A 24,154-nucleotide genomic window follows, 5' to 3' on the forward strand; every position below is an offset into this window, starting at 1 on the left:
TAAGATAACAATTAAATGCATTGAAAAATTCATAATGTTCATAGGTTGGAAGCATAATGAAAATGATAGTTTTGCTGAAGTTCATTTCTTTCTGTCTTTTACTTCTTCCTATATGAATTCACTGTGTGAATGGCAAAGCCTACATCTGGTCTGGGGTGTGTGAGTGTGAAAAATAACAGTGCAACTGTATACATGTTTACTTGGAAGTAAATCTCACTTGTGACCAAGGGGGTTACTCACAAATAATGTACATGGGATTGCAGCCTAACACTATCTATGGTTATTAGAGCTTGGTCCAAGGGACAGTTAGTATGCAGACAAACCCCAAAGCAACATTATTAAACACTATGTTTCACTGGCTTGCAAACTCAGAAGAGACCAACTGGTTGTTGCTGTTGGAGCAAGAGACTATTAAAGTATCCTTCTTTGGTTAGGAAATAAAGGGGGGGGGACCCCATCACAATGTTTTTATAGCAGCAATCTTAACCATATGGAATAAGCTGGAGAAAATATCTGACACTGTAGTGGTTAAGGTGCTGGACTACGACCTGGGAGACCAGGGTCCACACAGCCATGAAGCTCACTGAGTGACCTTGGGCCAGTCACTGCCTCTCAGCCTCAGAGGGAGGCAATGGTAAACCCCCTCTGAATACCCGTTACCATGAAAACCCTATTCATAGGGTCGCCATAAGTCGGGATCGACTTGAAGGCATTTCCATTCCATTCCATTCACCTTTATAACTAATATCAATGAATGAAAATATGGGTAGCATGATAAATGATTTATGAAGATTGGGCATTCACTTTATAAGTTAAAGGACTTTTATAAACAATAAGTGCTATTGTCATTCTTACATATAATTATCCAATTGGATTGGATTAGATTGGATTGGTGCCGGAGGATTGGAGACGGGCAAACGTCGTCCCACTCTTTAAAAAGGGTAAAAAAGAAGATCCGAGGAATTACAGGCCGGTCAGTCTGACTTCAATACCGGGAAAGATATTAGAACAGATAATAAAAGAGTCCATTGGCAACTATCTAGATGACAGTGCTGTGATTAGCATGTCAGCATGGGTTTGTCAAGAAAAAATCCTGTCAAACTAATCTCATCTCTTTTTTTGATCGGGTCACTAGCTTAGTAGATGGTGGAAATGCTGTAGATGTCATCTATCTAGATGTCAGCAAAGCATTTGACAAAGTCCCCCATGACCTTTTGATTAGCAAACTGGTCAAATGCAGACTAGATGGAAATACTGTCAGGTGGATTCACAACTGGTTGGAAAACCGTACTCAAAGAGTTGGTGGCTCTGCTTCGGACTGGAAGGAGGTTTCGAGTGGAGTGCCACAGGGTTCTGTCCTGGGGCCGATACTCTTCAACATTTTTATCAATGACTTAGATGACAGGGTGGAGGGAAGCCTTATGAAGTTTGCGGATGATACGAAACTGGGAGGGATAGCTAACACGATGGAAGACAGGAATAAAATTCAAAGGGATCTGGATAGACTAGAAAATTGGGCTGAAATTAATAAAATGAAATTCAATAAAGACAAATTCAAGATTCTGCATTTAGGCCACAAAAACAAAATGCACGGGTGCAGGATGGGAAATACCCGGCTTAGCAGTAGTGCGTGTGAGAAGGACCTTGGAATTGTAGTGGATCGCAAGTTGAACATGACCCAGCAGTGTGATGCTGTGGCAAAAAAGGCAAACGCGGTTTTGGGCTGCATAAACAGAGCTATAGTTTCCAGGTCGAGGGAAGTAATAGTCCCACTATATTCTGCATTAGTCAGGCCTCATCTGGAATACTGCGTTCAGTTCTGGGCGCCTCATTTTAAGAAAGATATAGACAAGTTGGAGCGGGTTCAGAAGAGGGTGACAAGGATGATAGCCGGTATGGAGAACAAGTCTTATGAGGAAAGGTTGAAGGAACTTGGCATGTTCAGTCTGGTGAAGAGAAGGCTGAGGGATGACATGATTACACTCTTTAAGTACCTGAAGGGCTGTCACATAGAGGAGGGTACAGATTTGTTCTCTGCTGCCCCAGAGGGTAGGACTAGGTCTAATGGTTTTAAGTTGCAGGAGCGTAGATTCAGATTGGACATTAGAAGGAACTTCTTGACAGTAAGGGCAGTTCGGCAATGGAACCGACTGCCTAGGGAGGTGGTGGGATCCCCTTCGCTGGATGTCTTCAAGCAGAGGCTGGACAGCTATCTGTGGGAGATGCTCTAGCTGTGGATTTCCTGCTGTGAGCAGGGGGTTGGACTCGATGGCCTACAAGGCCCCTTCCAACTCTAGGATTCTATGATTCTGTGATTCTATGAATTTATTAACAATTGCCTAAAATTCTTCCAGTATTTGACAATCCAAAATCATGTGTTAAATTGTTGATAAAATCTAGACCAGAAGCTTCTTTTTAAAGAGGGAAAACCTGTACAAATTGCTTCTTCATGTAGGAAAGCAAGCAGATCCACACCAGAGTTACTTAAGAAACTGGAGAAGGGGTTAGGGCAGCAGATTGTAGGTGGCGTGTGATTTACACATGAAGTATGCAATGAGTTTTTCTCACTGTAAAAGAAAAGAAAATCATTATAAAGTTGTTTCACATTGGTATAATATTCTCCAGAAGGAAACGGGGGTGGGACTGTACCTCAGTGGTACAGCATATGCTTTGCATGCAGAAGCCCCCAGATTCACTCCCTGGCATTACCAGGTAAGGTTAGGAAAAACCACAGTCTAAAAAAACCCTAGAGGGTTTTGGCTGTGGATTGCTGCAGTATAGACTGTATCGAGCTAGATGGACCAATGATCTGTTTTGGTGTGAGGCAGCTTCATGTGTCCAGTATTGATATTTCAATGTTTTATTAGGAAATGAAGGGAGATATAATTGTGTTAAGGCAGAATTTGTGCATCATTGATGGTGTCAAAAGGTGCAGCGTTTTTTTGGGGGGGTGCTAGAAAGAGGATTTTAACAGAGTTAAGATAATCTTGGGTATCGAACTATCATACAATCTGGTGGTTATTTTGACAGAGCAATTAGCCTATATTGGGGGCACACTAAGAATTAGCAGCAAATAACCTTGCTTATGAGTATTGAAAACAGGCAAATGCTTGCTCCTACTAGGAGTTAATGACTCATCTATATCTAGGAGATTTTAAGAGCTGACAGATTCTCTCAAATTTAAGGGGGGAATGGTCAATGTGGCAAAAGTTTGAAGAGCATGCGAAAAGGTTGTTTTGCTTTATGGTGCGTATATTGACAGTAGAGCTGGAATGAAAACGTGGACCTAAGGGTAGTGATATTGACTTAAGATAAATTTGTCAATATAGATTTGTATGTTGCTGAAGAGAACTAGTATATGTTTGTCAATTATGCTGTTGTATCTATTTGGTTGTAACGTGTAATGTGCCAGACCTGCCTTTGTCCATTCACGTCCTGGTAACTTCCAGGTTGGAGTACTACAAAGTGCACCATGCCCTTGAAAAGTATCTGGAGACATCAGTTGACCCAAAATGGCACTGCCAGTTGACTTAAAAAAACAACTGCTTGATTTATATATTTCTGAGTATACTGGCTCAGACAATTAGCTGATTCACCAGGGACAGTGATTTACTACAAAAACTTAACCAAACCTTAAGGAGAGGATAGAAGATCATCAGAACATGGTAATATTTTAATGGCATTTATGAAAGCTGACATGTTTGGAAGCTGCGCTGCTGTTCTTGTAGATGGCCCAGTTCTGATGTAACAGGAAACCATAATTTTCCATTCAGTGAATGAATTGCAGCAAATGGCTTGCACCTTTGTTCTCTTCTCCTCCTCTTTTGTAGCCACAAGGAGGAGATTGGAAGCTTTTTGTTTCCATTTTTTAAAATAACTGTTTCTCAATAGTAGCAGATGGAGCAATGGTACTCACTGGACTTCCTGTCAGTCATGTCACTACTGCTTACTGGGAGGTTGTGGCTCTACTGGTGCATTTACACCACACTGACCTCACGGCCACCTTGTCTCTCCACTTCTACCTACCAGAAAGCAGCAGCAATGCAACCGACCAGAGGTCAGATGAGTGCTGCTGTCCACCATGCCATCTGCTCCTGGAGAACTGTAGTTTGCTTAAGCTACCTATGGCCAGTGAGAAATAATCACGTTTCAGCTGTGGTTTCAGATCCTGGCTTGTTCTGACCTCCTATGGCACACAAGGAGGAAGACTTCAGAAGCTTTCTTTCTGCTTTTAAACAAACCATAGGCCCATCATGTGATGTCCAAATTCACAAACAGTGTCTTGTTTAAAGTATGGTGTGAGAACAAGCCAGAATCTGAAACCACACCTCCTTAACCGCATGTTGCAGTTAAGAGTAACAAAAAAGCCATCCACTCAAATGGTTAATGTAACATAGCTGTGAAAAAATGTGACCTATGGGCTAGGAAGTTTTTGGTTTAATAAGCCCTAACCATTTCCAAAGAGGTTTACACTGGTTCTTCTTTCTCTCAAATCTGAAACTGTGTTGCAAAGCAGAAGGCTATGATGAAGACAAGGACTATTTAGGGAACCAGACCTATTTATGTCCTTGTCATTTGTATTTCCAATTTAAGGGTTGGTAAGTACAGCTTGAGGGTGTTTTGCACATAAACAAAGCTATAGACTTATCTGCACATAGGAACATGGAAGGAAATTATCCTCGTGGTCCAAAGGGATTGTGTGTCTTTGGAACACAGGAAATTGCCTTATGCTGAGTTGGACCATTGGTCCATTTAGTTCAGTATTGTCTCAGCTGCCTGACAGCTGCTCTCTAGGGTTTAAGACAGGAGACGTTCCAGTCCTACTTGGAGATGCTGTGGACTGAAGTTGAGACCTTGTACATGCAAAGTATGTGTTCTGCCACTGAGCTATGTTGCTGTCTAAAGAACATTTTGGTGTGTAGTCCTAGAGGAATGTCAATTTGTATTTTTTTTTATGTGAGGAAAGTGAGCGCTCCACCAGAGTTCATTATGCACAAAGACACCTTTGAATGAACCTCAAACGCCACCAGCATACTGGAGGGCAATCTTCTAGTAGTCTGGAAATGTGAGCTGGAGGTAGTCCAAAATCCATGTGGAGGTACAGATATAATTCAGCCCCAGGTCCTCCCTCATTCAGGTGGCACCTGCACATTTGAATCGACCGTGAATGAGGAACTGAAAAAAAGGAATTGCAATCTAGAAAACAATTTTGGGTTTCTTTGGGTCTGTTGATGCTCAGCATTGTCCCAGTTATTGCTTCTGCATTAATTCATAACCCACGCTGAAATGCATAGTCTCAGCTGGGAGGGATATTCTGTTATGTATCTCATCTTAAAAAAATATTCTCCAGTATCTAGGTATTCTACCCCTGTTGGCTGATACTTTAATCTCTCTCCACCCTGAAACTTAATATCCAACTAATAGTTCCCTGTACAACTTGCCTTCACTCCTCTGTCTCAGGCAGTGGGACACTTGCTGAATGTATTGATCACCCCCTTGCAGCTATAAAGGGCATGCCACAGGCATTAATTTATTTAACCTGCAACAACAAGTATATAGAATGCTGTGAAGTGTCAGTTGGCTTCTTTACGTTCAGATGCAAACACCACGCTACAGTTGCTTTGTCCCAGTTCTCTACTTTCTTACATGTCTTTCAAATGAGTTTATTATTATTACAGTGGCTGTTGTCAGAACTTCTGCTGCTGCCTGTTGAATGCCTCCCACAGTCATTGTTGACTCCAGGGCCCCTTGTTGTCAGTTCCTCCCCATTAATGACATTCCCACAGTACCTGTAAATCTGAAATATTTATGTTTGCAGTTGACAATGTGCCTCTGTTAGCTGCTAATGTCTCTTCTCTTCTTTGAAAATGCATGTGTGATAAAGTAACTTCACCATATACTCTCCCATCCCTCTACTTTCATTCTCCCTTGACAGAGATGGAATGGTATACTTTCTTTTTCAACCAACAGTCCCAGTCTTTGATTATTTTGGCCATGGATATTTTATCATTTGATAATTGCAAAAATCATAATAAAAATATACACGTTTAAAAGTTTGATTCTATATTGACAACTTAACTGGTGTAAATATCCCCTGTCCCAGATGGTCTCTCCAAGTCTGCTTTGAAGCAGAGCAACAAAGAATGTCTAAAAATTGGTTGGAGATACATTCCTCCCTACCAGGAAGTATTAAAAAGAACAAGGATTGTCTGCTGGATTTCCAAATGGCCACTGAAATGCATCAAACCAAGAGTGATTGGTTACATAATGGTCTTAGGAAACCTCCCCAAATGGCCAAACAGAAAAGTGTTGCCTTTCTAACGGACCACTGAAATGAATCATGGTTACTGGAAAGACTGGACAGTGATTTGTATGAAACAACAGGCATAGTTGCAGGCACACACAAGGACCTCCGGTCATAGCCTTGAGGTTCAGAAGAGGAGCCAACCAAATCCAGGGATGTTGTGTCACAACTGGGTAACTGAACCAGCTCCTGATACTGGTGTTTCACAGTCATCAGAGCCCAAGGCTGGTGGTTCAGAGCCCACAGAACCTGAGGATAATGATCCAGAGCCTGCAGAGCCTGAGCCAAGGCACTCATAGATGCTGTCCTCTGAGCCTGTCTCATCAAAGGAATCTAGCGCTTCCCATGCTACCACAACTGCCCAATGATGCAGGGAGTATGCTAGATTGGAGAACACAGAAAAGCAAAGAAGTGCTCATCTGGAGACCATGGGGTTGGCCATGTCAGAGCCATAATCTTTAGGCCAAGGAGATGGAGCTTGGGAAAGATAGACTGGAGGAAATGATTTATAAGACCTCAGCTCACCTTGGGACTTTGTATGAGCAAGTTGCTCACTTGGACCTATCCATGGTGCTGCACTTGCCACTCTGCCTCGCTTTCTTGACCTCTTGTTACCTAGTACAAATGGTGCTTTTAGTTTCCCATTCCCTTTGTCACCAATATGGAGAGACTAATTGTGTTATCGTTAGAATGTCAGTCTAGGTCTGATAAGACCAGGGTTCAAATCCCTATTTAGCCATGAAGCTCACTGGGTGACCTTGCGCCAGGCACTATCCTAACCACTCCTACCTCACACAGTTGTGTGCTCCTGGGAGAAAGGGAGGGATAGAAAATGTAATAAACACATAAATACAGCTGTTGCTTAGCATTTATACAGTGGTTTTTCTTGGGGTTTGCACAGTATCTCAGTAGTGTGTACAATGATCTTGGTTGGTTGGTTGAGTTTATTTATATGCCGCCTTTCTACAGCAAGCTGTGCCCAAAGTAGCTTACAACAAGCATTCAAAATACATTTCATTGGGGTAGGGGAGAGAAATCAGTTTACAAAACGTAATAAATTCAAATGGGACAAAACCCAGCAATTTAACAAACATAAAATAAATCCAGTATTACAAAAGAAGTAATCTAGATTTAAACACATAAGTACAAAAGAAGAAAATGTTCCAGGTGTTCATCTTGCTGAACTCCAAGGAGCCTTAGGAGCCTGCCTTAAACACTGCTCAAGAGGAGGGTTCCTCTCACCAGGCTAGATGACCTACTACTGGCTCCCTCTTCTCTCCTCCAGAGGAGACCAACAGCAGTAACAAGGAAAGTGCTGGGAAGGGTGATGATGGCAAGTCCTCTTCCCCAGCCTCCTGGGAGCTCCAACTGCCAGTGCAGATCTTATTGCACTTATTGTTGTAATATTTGTACATTGAACTGATGATGTTTCCTGGAGCTGCCAATCTTGGAATAAAATCTTTCCGCTAGTTTTTTCCAAGTTCCTGGAGTACTCTTGTGCAGTAGGACAGTATTCTCCCCCCCCCCCCCAATATTATGGCCATAGAATAAAGTCACGCAAAAGGTCTTCTATTTTGGATGAGCCGTTGGAAGGAATCTGTACAATCCAGTGTCATTCAGTTTAGGATGCTCCCTTCTGCCACTTTAGAAAGTTTGTGTAGAGACCGCTTCACTTTCCAACCAGCATTGAGAAGAAGCACCACAAAATAAGAAGAAAAGATGAGAGAACTCTGCATCTTCCATGGGCACTATATTCATCTGAGAAAAAAAGGAAGAGCAAGAGAGACTTGTCAAACATTGTGACTACTTCAAAGGAACTGAGCTCTAATCTATTTGAAATATGAAGTACATTTGGACACGGCATGTAAATTAATGTTAACTCTGGGAATACTTGGGATAGGCAGGAAAAGAAAAAGAAAGGAAGGCTAGGCTGATTTACTTCACCGTGTTAAAGAAACATTTCACTGTTATCCTATTGTTTAAAAGCCCATTATTTTGATGAGCAAAATTGCAAAGGAATGCCAGACAAATGAGCAGCATGCCAAGATTCCAACAGGGACGCAGACAACTAATCGCTCATCCGTCCAAATTCAGTCTTGATTAACAGTAGCTGACTGTTCTCCACTTCAGTGCATGCTGCTCAGCTGCCCCCTTTCTCTGCTAAAATCTATATAATAGCTGAAGTGGCAAATGTCAGCCAGTGCATGAGGCAACACAGGAAGCTGCCTCATACCAGGTCAGAACACTGGTCTATGTAGCCCACTATTGTTGACATGGACTGGCAGTGGCTCCCCATGATCCCAGGAAGGAATACCTGGAGCTGCCAGGGATTGAACCTGGGACCTTCTGTATGCAAAGCAGATACCCTACCATTGAGCTATTCCCCCCCCCCCAGTATTTATGCTACTCTGCTTGGAGTAGCAGCAAGAAATGTGCGAAGGAAAGGGAGCTCCCAGAGTCAGCATTAACAGCACCTGGGATCCTTGGGCATAGAGCTTCCAGCTATGTAGTACAGGGGGATCCCAAAGGAGCGGAGCCCTGGTACTTCTCACAGCAGAAGGAATGACTTCATCTGCCTGAGTGCTGTTGGACAGTACTGAATGTTTGCTGGTGGTGTGGGAGTTAGGGGTTGGAGGGCAGGTCTAGCCTGGCACACAGTCCCTTTTGTCAGGTAGGCTAGGCTCATACAGCGATTGGACCTAAGTCACCTGGTGAATTTCATGCCTGATCAAGGATGTGAATCCAGGTGCCCCCAACCAAAGTCCAATATGCTAACCACTACAGAACCCTTTGGTAGCTCCCTATTCTGTGATGGTCAGCTGATCCTAGTAAACTGGGTATTGTGCTATGTTGAACTGGGTGTTCTTTGGGTGTGTTCTTAAAGGGACTTCCAAAAATGGCATACATAAAAAATTGCTAAAACAATAAAAATAATAGGCTGGATCCAAACCAAGTTAATTGAACTGAGACTCCACTGAAACCAATGGGATAAGTTAGTCATGGCTGAAGTCTCATTGATTTCAGCGGAAATTAAATTTAATTAACTTGGTCTGGATCCAATCCAATATCTACTTGTATAACAATTTTAAAATATACCAATGAAGATCAAGATTTTTTGTTGTTAATAAAATATGTAAGATCAGTATCAGTGACACCAATATTGGAGAATAGAGAAATATTTCATATACATATACCTAATTGGTTAAAACAAAATAAGAAAGCAACTAAGCAGATCACAAAGGAGAAAGATCCACAAAGCAAATGTTGCAACACAAAAGGCTTCATCCCACAATCACAAGCAGCCTGCTTCACAGTTGCAATGTATGTATTAGCCAAAGAAACACTGGATTTTGCTAGGCACAAAATATTGTTTTTTGAGAAATGCAATATCTTTGCAACAGAAATATAAGATTGATGAGTATGTTCAACCTCTGTTAAACATTCATGAAGAAGACTGTTCCTGGCAACCTGAAGATCACTTATGAAAGAATGTTTTTAAACTATGTTTTAGAAAGTAGTATTTTTAACTATGTTTTACAATATTTTAAACTCTGTTTTAGAATATTGTTAATTGTAATTGTGTTTTGTAATATTTTAACTGTTTTTAGTATGTTTTTCTTGTTAAATTGTTTTTTTCATGTCTGCCACCTTGGATTCCATTGGCAAGAAGAGCAAGATATAAATTCAAACAAACAAACAAATAAATGCATATTTATTGCAGAGTAAACTAAGGCTTGTTTCACAGCTTTGATGAGTATGCCTGTATATACAAGTTTTCAAACAGCTTCTTGTAGTATTTCTGCTTTCTATATTTATTTGGTGTATGCTTTAAAAATCTAGCATGCACATTTAAAAAACATAAGGTGTGAACTGATGACCCTAACTGAATGGAAAGGCCTGGGGAAATTCCTGTGTCTACAGCTTTTGGAGGCGGTGAGTTAAAATGGGGAAATATTTCCCTTTCTTAGGACAGCATGGCCTGTTGTGGTGGCTTTATGTGAATATGACCTCTGACACTTGCCAGACCAAACTCTGTTCCAAATCCTGTCCAAGATGCAAGATGGAAGCACACTACCTATATAACTAACATCGGCTGGTCATTCATGGATGTTTATTGACTGTAGGCCTGACTTACTGAACAGCTGTAGGAATGGCATCCTTGTGTTTGCATCCAGTAAGTGCCCAAGACAGCCAAAACATGGCTTACCCATAGCATGTATTCCCTGCTTGCCCAAAATGTTCAAAACTACCACCCATTGACCAGTGGAGAAACTCACAATGCGATGGGACAGGTCACATAACGGGCACTGTTGCCAGCATTCTTGTTCAGGTGGGGACCACTCAATGCAGGGATGTGTGTTCCAAGCCCACTTCTGGGTCTTTCTGAAACAGGGTAACAACAGTAAATGTACTAAACCAGACCCACTGCTGGTTCCATGTTTTGGGGGTCCTTCAGCCAAATTTTCTCAGAGGACTCTTCTTCCTCATTTCCATGCTCACTCACTGCCTTCCTTTGGACACAGTCCCCACTTGGCCACTGCGGGCAATCACACAAGTATGCTCCTCCTCCTTCTTACTTTTGCCACTGTGCACTTGGGAAGAGCAAGTGACAGAGCAGCAATGGCACAAAGGAGCAGCAGCAGAGCTAGGAGCTTCTGATTGTTAGAACTGGGCCCCCTGCTGAGGAAGCAGCCTCAGCAGGTGCCCAGTGATGCTAATGAATAAAACCCACTCCACTTTAACAGCCCCCAAAACACTCCCAAAGGCTGTGGAGGGCAGGTGAGCTGAAGATTTTCAGGAAAGCGGAAGTCAATGGAGGCTGTGTAAATGGGCAGGGCCAGATCCTCAAGCAGCCCAATTTTGTAGGGTTTTGGAAAGATCAACAGATGCCCATGAGCTAAGGGTGAAACTAGACATACATTACGACAGCCATGGCAGTTGTTTCACCACACATTTCTTTGGATGATACCCAGTGAAGCCGTAGAGTAGACCCATTGAAAACAATGAACGTAAGTCCTTTCAGTGAGTTTACTCTATGGCTAATATTAGATCTCACCCTCTGTTCTGCAAACAAATGGCTCAGAACAAAGCAAGCGTGTCTTTCTTCCACCATGCTTTGTTGTGTACGTGTCTTCTTTGCCCTTTCTCTGATAACAGGGCAACTTAGAATTATGCTGAGAGGAGAGGGTGTCACTCAGCACAGCATTAGTTCTGACTACAGACACTTCAGGTGTTCACCATTCTCCATTTCTTTCTCTTATAATTACACTAATGAATTGTTCTCCTGCTAAAATAGTTATTTTCACATGCTAAATGTGGCATCATCATACAGCTGAGCTGTCCATTTTCTGCTTCCTGACTTGCCCCTCAGTATCTGAATTTCTTGTCATAAACAGCAAGATGGAAGAGATGAGGAAGTTCTCTTTGCTGGATATGACCATATAGGAATCTGAAGGTGGGAATGGGGATATGAACACAACACAATAGAAACAGGGCCGGCAATTTCAAATATTGTTAAAATGGTATTAAGAAATTCAAAGTAGGTTATTTACTCCAGCCATGTTTCCCTTTTAGTTTCAATATTTCTGAAGAGAAAGTTCTGAGAACCAGCTCATTGGCAACTATATTGTAGCAGTGTGGAGTTGTGCCTCTCTCTTTTTGTCATAGCTTTGGTTTCTTTCAAGGCTATTGTTTTGAATTAATATTGCTCTTTGCCACATGGAAAGTATATAAATTGCTGTGTTTGTCTTTGTGTATTCAAACAGCAGTAACTATTACCACTTACCTGGGGAAATCCAAGATAAAACATACTGGTTTATCAGCCATTCTCTGCTAATCAATCAAGCTAGTCAATCACTCGCAATAAATCAGGATAAATACAGTGAGAGGGGGTTGTAACTTTGACTTCTCACTCTTGTGCTTTGAAATCATCAGCTTCTAACAATGTCATATTGCTGATTCAAGAGGCAGTGTTCAAAGTGAAGGTCTAGATTGCTGTCAAGTATATGACAAGCTATAATGATGAGGAAACACCTATGCTTGTGCCCACGTACTGCTGATTTAGCAATGTGAAATAATCATCTGAGCAGGAATTAAATTCTAAAGATAAACAAGGCAACTAGCATGGAAGATAAACATGAAGTCTTCACAATACTGGGCGTGACTAAAAAGGTTCTGAAGAGTTCGATATTTTGCCTACTATGATTCTGAGGCTCCACGTCAATCCAATTTTCCCTACTCCTGTTGTGTCTTTAAGATACTTGAAGAGAAGATGGCCAAAGATGGGAGTCATATTAATAGATGAGAGCTTGAGAGATACAAGTGAGGGAACTTCTTCAAAGAGCTTTACTAGATGCATCTGCCATTTTCAAAGACTCATTTGCTCAGTCATTTTCTCACTTCTGCTTAAGACATCAGAGGCAGTTTGCATAGTGCGGTCACCACACAGAAGCTGTTTTAAATTACTTCATGTGGTGGCTGCCATCACATGGTGAGCTGTTTGTGCCACAGGTCACCATGTAGACCAGGCACTTCTCTCAATGGACTGGGTGTAATGTAACGCATAATCAGCCTTGACCAACCTGGTGTCCTCCAGATGGTTTGGACTACAGCTTCCATCACCAGCACAGTATGCTAGCTGGGGCTGATGGGAGTTGTGGTCCAAACATCTGGAGGGCGTCAGGTTGGCAAAGGCTGCACTCAACCAGGCTTTAGCACTACGCATGAGCAGGAAGGAGGCCAAATGAATCCTCAGGCTTGCACCCTCCACCCTCCTTTCTCCTCCTGTGCACTATTAAGTTTTACTTTCACAGAATCCTGTCTTCTTGTGTCCTATGAACCAGAGACTGTGTTTTAAAATCAACTCTGGTTAAACAAGCCAAATTCATAACCTATGCTTTGAAAGTGGATTGTTTTAAAACTGATGAGAGCTTGTTTTAAACCATGATCTCTGGCTTGTACAACACAATAAGTTGGGACTCTAAGAAAGTGAAACTGCTGCAGAATTCCTTCTCCCAGCCATGCAGAGGAGAGGAAAGGGTGGCATGTGAAATTCTGTGGTGCATATAGCTAACAATGGTTTAGTGTTATGTCCCTCCCTTGACACAACAATCAAGATTACATTTCTTCCACAGAGGGAGTGTGTGTATGCACTCACATGGAGGAAACTCTTCAAAGCCCATATTCAGCTGGTACACAAACAGCTCAGTACCTGGGTGGATTAATTAACATCCCCATATATGGATGCTGCAATGTTATCGTGGTCTTATTTGCACATAACACTAAGCCAAACCAAGGGTTAATGAGAACAAGCAAGCGTATGCTACCCAGAGAAAATAATCACAACTGCTTCATTCCACCAAGTCCCTCTGCTGCCATGCAACCCAGAGCTAAGCCATGGTTTGGCTTAGCATTACATGCAAGCCTGGGCTTGTGGTTTGGCTCTTCCAAACAAACCATACATGGTAAACCAAGAATAAACCTTTGTTACTGTTTGGTATTTTAAAAATGAAATAGGAACAGTTTCGTGGTCCTATTTCTTAGCAAAGGTATAAACACAAGCAGTAGAGTGAGAATCAACCAGCCCACCTTTTCCCTCAGACACAAATAACAGCAGACACAATCTTCTTAGGTAAAAAGATGAAGAATGTTTACTCAAGACCTTTCATATGTTCAGGAAACATAGGCTCTAGCTTAGATAGAAAAGTAGAAGTCTCAATCCATGATAATGGTCATCTTGGAGAGGAGCATGTGCATGCTTCACTCTCCTCAGGCTTAATGGAGAATATGCAAAAACTACCAGACAAAGGAGGAGGAAGAGAAGCCAGGTAACCCCACCCTTTAGGAAGTTACATCACTGGTAAACAGGTACATGGGATATTTCCCAAAATATCTCTTAAAGGGAACATGCAAGTTTGCTTATTCTAACTCTCCTCCTCAAATTTGCATGCAAGAACCCAACAGCCCCATCTTGACATGAAGTCTCTGGAATGGCTTTGTCAAGATGTCCTCTGTCATTTCTGTAGTTGGACAGTAGGTCATCTTGATGAATCCTTTCTCTGTCAGCTCACGCACAATATGGTACTTTATCCCTATATGTTTAGTGCGTGGTGTGATTCTCTCAGTCTGAGAAAGTCTAATACAACTTTGGTCTTCCATCATCTGGATTGATCTTTGTACTCATATTCCAAAGTCGTTTAGTAATCTGTTAAGCCAAATGGCTTCTTTGCATGCTTCTGCAGCAGCTATATACTCAGATTCTGTGGAAGAAAATGCTATTATGTCTTGCTTGTGACTAGCCCAGGAGATAGGTCCATCTCCATACGTAAACAGGAAACCACTAGTTGACTTGGAGTCTGAACTGTCTCCAGCCCAGTCAGCATCAGTGTAACACACAAGTTTTGGATCACTATTAGCTGGCAATCTCAGCTTAAAATCCATAGTCCCTTTCAAGCATCTAGCCACCCTTTTAACAGCAATCCAGTCCTTTTGTATGGGTGTGCTAGTTGTCCTACATAGGATCCCTACTGCACTTGCTATGTCAGGTCTGGTGTTTGTGGTTAAGTACAAAAGCTTCCCTGTTGCTGTTCTATACTTGTTGTTTGGTAAAGGTTCACCTACATCATTGTCTTTAAGAAAGTCTGCTGCCATGGACGTTGCTACAGAATAGGCATCTTTGAGTTCTAGAGTCTTTAAAAGATCAACAATCTTTTGCTTTTGGTTGAGTAGGTGGGTGCCATCTGCTTCCTTTTCAATCTGGATGCCTAGGTAGTATGTTGCAGTGCCTAACTCTTTGATTTCAACTTCTTTGTTTAAATGATGTACAATTTATGTGTAGTCTTGATCTTGTTTATTTATTTATTTTATTAAATTTATATACCGCCCCATAGCCGAAGCTCTCTGGGCGGTTCACAACAGTCATACATCAATACAATAAACCACATATTTAGACAATTTAAAACAACTTTAAAATTTTTAAATTCTTAAAAAACAATTTTAACACATACTAAAATGCCTGGGAGAAGAGGAGAGTTTTGACCTGGCGCCGAAAAGATAATAATGTTGGCGCCAGGCGTACCTCATCAGGAAGATTGTTCCATAGTTCAGGGGCCACCACTGAAAAGGCCCTTTTTCTTGTTGATACCCTCCGAGCTTCCCTATGAGTAGGCACCCGGAGGAGGGTCTTCGATGTTGAGCGTAGTGTATGGGTAGGTTCATATCGGGAGAGGCGTTCCATCAGGTATTGTGGTCCCGAACCATATAAGGCTTTATAGGTTAACACCAGCACTTTGAACCGGGCCCGGAAACATATAGGCAGCCAATGCAAGCGGGCCAGAATCGGTGTTATATGTTCGGACCGCCGGGTCCCTGTTATCAATCTGGCCGCTGCATTTTGCACGAGCTGCAGTTTCCAAACCATCTTCAAAGGCAGCCCCACGTAGAGCGCATTGCAGTAATCTAATTTAGAGGTTACCAGAGCATGAACAACTGAAGCGAGGTTCTCTCTGTCCAGATAGGGATGTAGCTGGGCCACCATCCGAAGTTGGTAAAAAGCACTCCGTGGCACCGAGGCTACTTGTGCCTCGAGTGACAGGGATGGTTCTAAAAGCACTCCCAAGCTACGAACCTGCTCCTTCAGGGGGAGTGCAACCCCATCCAGAACAGGGCAAACATCCACCATCCGGTCAGGAGAACTGCCCACTAACAGCATCTCAGTCTTGTCTGGATTGAGCCTCAGTTTGTTAGCTCTCATCCAGTCCATTGTCGCAGCCAGGCATTGGTTCAGCACATTGACAGCCTCACCTGAAAAAGATGAAAAAGAGAAGTAGAGCTGCGTGTCATCAGCATACTGATGGCAACGCACTCCAAAACTTCTGATGACCGCACCCAGCGGCTTCATGTAGATATTAAAAAGCATGGGGGACAGAACTGACCTCTGCGGAACTCCATACTGGAGGGCCCAGGATGTCGAGCAATGCTCCCCCAGCACTACCCTCTGGAGACGGCCAGCCAAGTAGGAGCAGAACCACTGCCAAGTAGTGCCGCCAACTCCCAAATCAGCGAGTCTCCCCAGAAGGATACCATGGCCGATGGTATCAAAAGCCGCTGAGAGATCAAGGAGAATCAGCAGAGTCACACTCCCCCTATCTTTCTCCCGACAAAGGTCATCATACAGGGCGACCAAGGCTGTCTCCATACCAAAACCAGGCCTGAAACCCGACTGAAATGGATCCAGATAATCGGTCTCATCCAAGAGTGTCTGGAGCTGGTTGGCAACCACTCGTTCCAGGACCTTGCCCAGGAATGGAACATTTGCTACCGGCCTATAGTTATTAAGATTTTCTGGGTCCAGAGACGATTTCTTCAGAAGTGGTCTCACTACCGCCTCTTTCAGGCAGCTAGGGACCACTCCCTCTCGCAATGAGGCATTAATCACTTCCCTGGCCCAGCCGGCTGTCCCAATCCTGCTAGCTTTTATCAGCCAAGAGGGACAAGGATCCAACCTAGAAGTGGTTGCACACACCAGTCCAAGCACCTTGTCAACGTGCTCAAGCTGTACCAACTGAAACTCATCCAAAAAATCAAGACAAGGCCGAGCTCTGGACACCTCATTCGATTCAACTGCTATAACATTGGAGTCTAAATCCTGGCAGATGCAAGAGATTTTATCCTGGAAGTGCCTGGCAAATTCATTGTAGCAGGCCTCAGATGGCTCCACCGTGTCCCTAGGGCCAGAATGTAATAGACCTCTGACAATTTTGAAAAGCTCCACTGGGCGGGAGATGGAAGATGTAATAGTGGCAGCAAAATATTGCTTTTTTGCTGCCCTCACCGCCCCTAAGTATAACTTAGTATAGGCACTTACCAGTGCATAATTGCATCCATCAGGAGTTCGCCTCCATCTGCACTCAAGCCATCTCCTAGACTGTTTCATCGCTCTCAGCTCCAGAGTGTACCATGGAGCTTTATGAGCTCTACATAGGAGAGTGTGTACAGGAGCGATCATGTCAACTGCCCGGGTCATTTCTGTATTCCACAGTTCAACCAGGGTTTCGACAGGAGCACCAGCCCTATCAGCTGGAAAACTCCCCAGAGCTCTTTGAAAATCACCAGAAGTCATCAGTCTCTGGGGGCGGACCATCTTAATAGATCCCCCACCCTTGCAGAGGGGAAAAGCCGCTGTAAGTCTAAACCTCAACAAGCGGTGATCTGTCCATGACAAAGGGACTGATGTAAAACTCCCAACATTCAGATCACCATCCCCCTGTCCAGTTGCGAAAACCAAATCAAGAGTATGTCCTGCTACATGCGTTGGGCCAATAACATATTGTGACAGCCCCATGGTTGTCATGGAAACCATGAAGTCCTGAGCCGCCCCAGATAAGGTGGTCTCGGCATGAATGTTGACATCCCCCAGCACCAACAGTCTGGGGGATCTCAACAATACATCCGAGACCACCTCCGTCAGCTCAGTTAGGGAAGCCATTGGGCAGCTGGGTGGGCGGTACACCAACAGAATCCCCAATCTGTCCTGTTGGCCCAACACAAGATGCAAACACTCCAGACCAGTAGTCACATGGACAGGGTGCTTGGAGAGGGAGATGGAACTCCTATAGACCACAGCAACCCCCCCTCCCCGACTCTCAGATCTACTCTGATGCTGAATCAAGTACCCCGGTGGGCACAGCTGGGAGAGACTAACTCCTCCCTGCTCACCCACCCAGGTCCAAGTTATACATGCCAGATCGGCTACCTCATCCACAATTAAGTCATGAATGAGAGAGATCTTATTATGTACCGATCATTATTTTGTACCGATCTGTTGAGTTGCCACAATCAAGTCATCAAAGTAAATCAGGATATAAGTCAAATGCCCATCTTTGCTTCTGGTGTACAGGCATTGGTCTACCTCACCTTGCTTGAAGCCTTGCTCCTTGAGCATTTTATCCAGTTTCTCATTCCAGGCCCTTGCAGCTTGCTTGAGTCCATACAGGCCCTTTTTAAGTTTGCATACAAGATGTGCTTGCTTCTGGTTCACGAACCCTGGAGGTTGTTGCTTGTACAACTCTTCTGTTATTTCTCCATGCAGAAAGGCAGTCTTGACATCGAGGTGTCTGACGTGCATCTGTTTGGAGGCTGTCACACTTAGTAGCATTCTTATTGTGCTGTGCCGGACAACAGGAGCAAAAATAGCATCATAGTCCTCTCCATATTTCTGCAGGAAACTCTTGGCAACTAGTCTTGCCTTGTAGCATTCAATTTTTCCTCCTTCATCTTGCTTCACCTTGAACACCCATCTGCATCCTATGGCTTTCTTTCCTGGTGGAAGCTCTGTCAGGGTCCATGTCTTATTCTTGTGCAGTGCGTCCATCTCCTCCTGAGTGGCTTTTCTCCACTGAGCAGCCTTGGATGCTGGCATCTGCTTGATATCCTCCCAAGTTGATGGTTCGCTGGGTAATGCCAACTTTGCGAGGTAGGACAGGTGTGGAGGTGGTACACCCTTGTTGATTTGCGATCAGGATCTAGGAACTTGTTCTGGGATCTGGTCTGGCTCTGCAGCATCTTCCAGTCCAGTCATCTCATCATTCTCATCTGCGCCTGTACCTCTGTCAGCCTCATCATGACTTTCTGCAGTCTCCGCCTCTCAAGGCTTGGTTCAGGTTGTGTAGATGTCTGTGGTGTCACTGGTGTTCTGTATGTGGGTACTGGCATATCTGTGAGAGATTGGACATGGTGTTCTTGCTCTTCTGAGAAATCTAGCACAGTCCCTCTTTTGTCAGCTCTGCTTTGCTCATCAAAGTAGACATGTCTTGTGCTGACTTCACCTGTCTTTAGGTTCATAACTCTGTAGCCTTTGCTACCAGGAGCATAGCCTATTAAAATAGTCTGTTCTGTTCTAGCATCTAGCTTCTGCCTCTTTTGTTTTGCTATGTAGGCAAAAGCAATGCTTCCAAACACTCTGATATGTGCTAGGTTTGAATTCTGCCATGCCACAATTGGAATGGTGTGTGTGTGGTGCCCACCCCAAAGTCTTTTGGGTAGATTAGCAACAGCCAACATGCATTTAGTCATTTCCAGAAGAGATCTAAATTTTCTTTCAGAAACCCCATGAAGCTCAGGAGTATAACTGACAGTTCTCCTGTGCAAAATGCCTTGTTCCTCCAGAAAATTTTGTGTTTGATGCGATATAAACTCACCACCATTGTCACTTTGTAGGGATTTCCTCATCCTCTCAAATTTTGTGCTCACTATCAAGATGTGTTTGACTCTTGTCCTTCAATAAGTAAATCACACAGTACCTTGAAAAATCATCCACAAAAATTAGAACATATCTATTCTTCCCAAGTGAGGGTACATTAAATGGGCCACAGAGGTCATTGTGTATGAGATCCAGCACCTTGGTGCTTCTCTTTTCTGTTCTTGGTGGAAATGATGGTCTAACACCCTTTTTCTCAATGCAATTTATGCACCTGCTTGTTTTATCATGGTACTTTTGGTTTACCTTGATACCTGTTGCAAGGCTCTGCTTTTGTAGTTGTAGGATTGCCTTTGAATCGCAATGTCCCAGTCACTTGTGCCAAAGTTCTAGGCTGGTCTCATCCTTGTCCACCATACCTGCATTTGCTTGTTCAGCTGAAAGACTTAGTCTAGAAACACCGTCATTTCCATAAGCCAGTGCAAACAAAATATTATCTTTGGTTACTGTACACTTTCCATTCTGGAAATGTATTGCAAATCCTTTCTTATCTAATGCAGAAACATTGAGCATGTTGCAACTTAATTCAGGAACAAACAAAACATGATCTGCTACATTTTCTATGGTTTCATTGGGTAGCTTGCACGTTAGAGCAACAGTTCCAGACCCATTAATATTCACATGTTGACCATTAGCAGTCTGAATTCTTCGTTTAGTATGTCTGTTCATTTCATCAAATAAGGCTTCATTATAACAACTATGGTTAGTACATCCACTGTCTAAAATCCAATTGTTTGATTTTTGTTTATAATTATTTGCCACAAGCCCTTTATACATTACAAGGAAAGTTAAAAGTTGTTTCCTTTGGATTCCTCTCTCTGAGGTCTCTGATTATGCTTAGGTAAAGCATGCTGATGCTTTCTTTGTTTGAAACTTGGAGATTTCCCATTGGTTGGGGAATTCTTGGGTGAGTCACAGTCCCTAGCCAGGTGACTATGCCTCTCACATGAAAAACAGCATTGTGATTGGTTCTTGGGAGGGGCTTTTCCCTTCCCTTTATCCTTCCTGATAGCCAGGTAATTTGATCCACTCTCATTTGAATCTCTTTGGACAACGCATTCCTCTCTTAACTTTGCAACAGCCTGTTCAAATTGAATCTCATTGTTATGGTTTAAAAGAGAAACAAATGGTTCAAATCTGTCTCTCAATGTGCTGCATTGCTAATGTCTATTATATTATTTTTAAACTAGTTTGAACTCTTTTAGCTATATGGGTGTATGGTTTTAATATTGGAAATAGTTTAATCTTATTTTAATGTAGATTTTGTATGTTTTTAATTATATGTATTTTTATCTGGAAGCCGCCATGAGTTCCAGTTTTGGAAAAATGGCGGGGTATAAATAAAGACAATAATAAAATAATAATAATAAGGAAACCCAACTTCTGTTGGTCATTAAATTCAAGTCCAGTTAGCTTTAACTTGCAGAATATAGTAATCAAGGAAGTTAAATGCCTTTCACAGTCTCTCTTTGTTTCTAGTTTTAGCTTCATTATTTCATGAATCAACATTTTCTGAGATCTAAAACTTGTAAATTCAAACGCTGTTTGCAGTTTATCCAGCATTTCCTTGGCTGATTTACATTCTGTTACATGGATCAGTTGATCATCCTTAAGGGAACCAAAAATTATAGTTTTTGCAATTGCATCTTTGTCATCCTAATGGTTTATTTCTTGGGCATCCCCTTCTGGTCTAGGTTTCTCAATGCACGAAAGAGCCTTTTCTGCCCCCAGAGTAATTTTAATCCTGCTTTTCCATTGTTGAAAGTTAACAGCAGTTAGCTCTGGCAGTCTGGCAAGACCTTTATTGTTATGCTGATACATTCCTTCTTGCTGGTCTGAGGAGAGCTTTGGTTTGCTAAACAACTCAGAGAAACAGCAGCCAAAAAGTCTCTTTAAAACAAGTGCCTGATATAGGGCAAAGGGGGAAACAAAATATGCCAAAATACTCAAATTAAAAGCCAAAAAAACTGGTTTAATTCTCAACTTATTTCTGGGCTAACATAACCTGTTTGGTATTTTAAAAATGAAATAGGAACAGTTTTGTGGTTCTATTTCTTAGCAGAGATATAAACACAAGCAGTAGAGTGAGAATCAACCAGCCCACCTTTTCCCTCAGACACAAATAACACCAGACACAATCTTCTTAGGTAAAAAGATAAAGAAGGTCATGATCTTTCATATGTTCAGGAAACATAGGCTCTAGCAGTTACAACTCGTGGTTTGTTGAGAATGAGACAAACAATGAGCCCAGGTTCATATGTAACACCAAGCCAAACTATGGCTTGGTTCTGGGTAGCAACAGGAGCACTGGGGAAGGAATGAAGGGCTGTAATTTTCTCTCTGGGTACCCGCACACTTTCTTGTTCTTGCTAAGTCATTGCACTGCATGCAAACCAAGCCACATGGGCTTTTACAACCTGAGCCTTTGGGGAGTGGTTATCTCTAGACTTTAAAAATACTGTTCTGTACAATGCAACCAGGGGATGATGATGGGGCAGACTAAAAGCTGGCAAGAGCATGATGTGGCTGATCAGAGGCAAAGGCAAGGCAGAACCTGGTATATCAGGAGAAGAGTCTGGGAAACTTTTTTGTTTTGATGCTTTTCATAGCACAGTACTGGTGTCCCACCAGATTGCAGTGTTATATTCCTAACCTACAAAATAGTGGAAAGATGGCTACTGTGAATAGAGTGTTTTATCATTTCTTTTTTGTTATTCACAATTCCAAATGTTGACTTTATTGTTACTAATTGTGGGGAAAGGGAGAGGAATTGAGACACAGTGCTTAAGCATATGAGGCACACATGTATATGGTATCTGAAATGTTGATAAATATCAGATTTCATACATCTGATCAGCACTACGCTATCATCATGCAGTGGAATAAGGATGTTATCTATATTTAGAAACAATGAAGTCAGCTTTTTGCGTAGGGATAATGAGAAGGAAATCAGATGATGAAACTCTGTTGACTCCCAGAAGAGGCCCCAATTTTGCAGGAAAACAAAAACCTGGCACAAAAAAAAGGAATGCTCATTCTTGGCATGCAGACAGGCACCTGCTTTTGGAGGGCCGTTGCTGTCTGTGACACAGTGAAACAGAGTTCATTAACCTGTACAACTTGTTTGCTAATTATTGTCATATTTTATTACTTTTTACATCTTAGACAATTCCTATGAGAATGGATCATGTGCCAAAACTGCAATTGCATAGTGTAGAAAATGCAGGTTATTTTTACACTGTTGATGTTAAAATAATAACCTAATAATCCATTTTCAACTGCATATTTCTGACATTCCATTGCTCAGCTGTGGATGCTGTCTCTTGACCTAAGCAAACTGCAAATCTCGTGGCATTTTGTCTGTTTCACAATTCTTTTCTTAAATATAAAGGCATTTGTCTCTTTCAGCTATTGACTCAGGGGGTAAACATATTTCTTATCTCAGATAATATGCCTGATTCATCACCTATCTGAGGGGGGAGATGGATTCAAGTTGGCCCTGCCGAGATGGATTCAAGTTGGCCTTGCCTTGAAAAAATTGCCACATCCTTCTCCTCCTTTGGATTATGGAGGATTTCTCATTTGTGTATTACTGAAGAAATCTCTTTATTTCCTGTTTCTGTCAAATCATTGTTGAAAAGTGATGGTGTGCCATATGAATACCCCATTCTGGCACAGCTCAAGCCTCGCTGATGGCTGCAGCTATGCAGTCTGGTCAGGGATCATGTCTGACATTAAGTGGAGTCTCAGTAGAAGATAAGCCTTCCTCTTTCAACAAGCCTTTTAAGTTGAGACCTTATCCCAGTCTGCTTTTGCATTGGAATTGCTTTTTAATACATTTTCAAACCTTTTTTTTAAACACATTTTAACCTTTTTTAAAAGATGTCTTCAAAGCTTCTTAAAAATGTTTTTAAAGTTGTTTTGCTTTAATGTATTTTAAAGTCTGTTTTTATGATGTTTTAAAGTGTTTTTAGTGCTTTTGTTTGCCGCCCTGGCTCCTGCTGGGAGGAACAGCGGGATATAAATTAAATAATAAATAAATAAGAATTTCAGCAAGGACTGATAACTGTCAGGAATCATGTTTGGTGGGATAGAGAAAGAGTGATAGTAGCTGTTACTTGCTATAAGATGAAATTGGGCACGCTAACAGAGATCTAGTAGAGTTCAGGAGTTCTAGAGTGTTTCCCATCTATGCAAATTGCAGATACAGACTGCAGCTGAGAGATGTTGGCAGTGAGGACAGGAGACAGGGGAGGGGACTGCTCAACATCTGCCTACCCTGGCTCCGGAGAACTTTATCAGCCACTCTTGAATAAACAACACTGGCATCTGAGGGAGAAGCAGAGATGAGAGAGAGAGAAGATGGGGACATTTACCAATCCTAGTCTGCTAAGAAGCATGTGAAAGGAAACTGAGGGTGGAAGTCCTTAGCATCAGGTAGCTGTTACAAACATTCTTGCTAGCTGTTAAAGGCAAGACAACTGTGTTGAAAGTGTGAGATCGAAACAGAGGTGAGCTGGTGCTCCCAGGTAACAAAAATGGAGGAGGGAATATATAGGCTGTTTCAGAGAGGTGAGGAGCTTTAAATGCAAGAA

This window comes from Rhineura floridana, chromosome 5, assembly GCF_030035675.1.
Source record: "Rhineura floridana isolate rRhiFlo1 chromosome 5, rRhiFlo1.hap2, whole genome shotgun sequence".
Classification (NCBI taxonomy): domain Eukaryota; kingdom Metazoa; phylum Chordata; class Lepidosauria; order Squamata; family Rhineuridae; genus Rhineura; species Rhineura floridana.